Here is a 2,653-nt window from a genome sequence, read left to right on the forward strand (position 1 = left end):
TTTTTGAACTTGCACGAAAGACGCGATTGAGGCGAATATCTCGCGTTCGCGGCAAACGCGTCGCGCATTTCGCGTCATTCGCGTCGCCTGGCGCGAATTCGCCTCTATTCGCGTCTTTGCATTGACTTTGTATGTAATCTACTCGCGCGAATAATTAAATTCGCGTTTGGTGTGAACACACTGTAAGTGCAGACGCAATGTCAATAAGATTCATTGTGCAGTTTAGAGGGCTTCATTGATTATAAAGGAACTTTGTAAGATCGCGATGAACGAAGATGAGTGACGCTTTTTAGGGTGCTTTCACACTTGGTTCGCTTGCCTGGTCCGAACCAGAGTTCGATTGCTTACCCCCCTGCTCCCACTGGACTGTGTTCATATTATTTTATTTCCGTCCGAACCGTGGTTCGTTTGCGTCATCAAGCCAGCAGCTGTTTACCCTGTTGCTTCGATTAGCTTCGGTACATAACGGCACTTACTGTATGTCTGTCTTACGAATGTACTGCAAATGCTCTAAAGAACGCTGAAGTGGAACAGAAATGAGATATACAGCTCTCTGTTTGCAGCGCGTCAGTCACGCTCGTCAGGAAAGTGAGTGAAACACACACAAACACACATTTTTTTTAAATAATACGTCATTAAAAGTGCTAGTGTGAAAGCACCCTATAGTGATAAATGGAGCGCGCTTTGCTCACTTTCTAGGGTATAATCCGTTCAGAATTTGTATGGAACTTTAGTTTTTCGGACACAGGCTACATCCTGCAAAGTTTCGGGAATGACATCCGCATATTTATGCGGGATTCACTCTCGAAATAGCAGTGATTGGCAATGAACGGAACATAAAATATGTTGATTTAATTCTGGAACCGGTCCTGGCCAAACCTCCACAGACAGCGCAAGATCTAATTCACGGACCAAAAGCGTGTGTAAACTTTATTGAGATCGGGACATATCAACCAGTAATTAAATTTCATTTCCAGTAACGGTAGAAAGTTCAGCAATGAATGGTATGCGATTTATGACAGAATATAGTCCCACAACTGATCGTTTATTTTTTCCTCACATGTAACAACGATTCAAAATGGAAACATTTCAAGTGGCACAGGAAAAAGACACGGAAAACTTCAGTGAACATTAGAAAAGCAGCGTGCACATTTCTGGTTAAAAATGAAAGGCCATCAACTGACAAACGGGAAGCATCTACAATGGGTCTGTGCTCAAAGGCTGTTCTATAAAGTGGGGCAGTTCCAACTTTGCAAGGACAGTCTGGCGCTTCTGACTCACAGCCTCTAAATAAATTTTTTATATTTAAAGAATTTGCCACTGATGATTCAAACGCGAGTTTTAAACAGTGTAGAGTAGCGCCTGTTTGTTTGTTGTTTCTCCGATCACAAATGCAGACATGGTTTTATGTTTACGCGGCGCGATACGCTACGCGTAAAAACACAGTATAAGTAAATATAATCAGTAATTATGTCCCCACTGGATGCAACAAATGTCTCGTATGTAATGGGTTTTATTGGTTTTGTCTCGTCGTGCTGGGAGATGGCATCACAGTATGTTAAGGGGCGTAACATTTCCGTCACACGCTTGAGGTATTCAGCCAATCACAACGCACTGGATAGCTGACCAATCAGCGTACACCTCACTTTTCAGAACGATGAGCTTTGTAAAAAACGACGCGTTTCAGAAAGGCGGGGCATAGAGGAGCAGCATAAACACATTGCATTACACCAAATACACAACATAACGTTCTTTTTAGCAACATCATATGACCCCTTTAAAACACCCTGAATAAGAGTTAAACATACAAACGCAATTGCACAAACAGCACAATGATGGTAAATACTGTGCCATTTTCATTGCGTTTGATCTACTGAACCAAAGACTTCTGCGCAGATACAACTTCAGAGAGCACAATCATCAGAGGAAAACAAAACAAAAGCCATTTGACTTACCAACACGCCCTCGCCCGTCCCACCCCTTTTTTCTCCTCTGTCCCTGCCCTGGTGATTCCCCTTCAGATTCGAGTCATTGAAGTGTGGCAGTCGCAGTCTGGTGAGAGTCCATCTGGTTGCACCCCACACATCTGATTCTGGGGTGTTGACGCATCTGGCTGGCTGTACACATCAGAAGTCACGGGACAGGGAATGCTGCCCGACCTGTTCTGGCCCCCGGCGCTGCTCCATGAGAAAACAATGTGGTCTCATGAGTTGTCTGAAATGGGAGCGCAGGTAATTACAAACAGGTAATGACTGCAGACATGCGGCTACCTGTCCAACAGTTAAATTACAAGGTGGCTTACTGAAAAAAAACAAAAGCTGTCAACTCGGACATGCAAACTTTGAGATCCGGAAGGTGACACACTACCCACGGTCTTTTACAAGGCCCTTAGGTTCCTGTTCGTCCCCACCTGTATACACTCCTCAGTCAAATCAATGAGATAATTCTTCAGCTTTGTCATTTTAGTAGTTAGCAATAGTTAGTCATTTTTTTGGGCAAGTGCAGATGACAAACACCTGGCTTATTCATATTGTGATGTCATAAATTTTTCAACGATATTGTTCTTGTGAACTTTCAGAAAACGTTTGGATATGAAATTTAAAGCAAACTGAAAACTTCAGCAAACTTTTTTTTTCAATGACTAAATAATATA

General features: G+C 42.7%; 1 protein-coding gene across 1 annotated transcript in view; it reads right to left on the reverse strand.

The window, feature by feature from the left end:
- Positions 1-2,112, reverse strand: part of krt222 (keratin 222) — a 30,061-nt gene extending 27,949 nt beyond the window's left edge. Inside the window, exon 1 of the mRNA XM_016560015.1 lies at positions 1,956-2,112. The gene's annotated coding sequence lies outside the window, so the exon portion shown is untranslated. The remainder of the gene's footprint in view (positions 1-1,955) is intronic.
- Between the last annotated feature and the right edge of the window lie 541 nt (positions 2,113-2,653).

This window comes from Sinocyclocheilus rhinocerous, unplaced genomic scaffold, assembly GCF_001515625.1.
Source record: "Sinocyclocheilus rhinocerous isolate Xijiao unplaced genomic scaffold, SAMN03320098_v1.1 scaffold1339, whole genome shotgun sequence".
NCBI classification, from domain to species: domain Eukaryota; kingdom Metazoa; phylum Chordata; class Actinopteri; order Cypriniformes; family Cyprinidae; genus Sinocyclocheilus; species Sinocyclocheilus rhinocerous.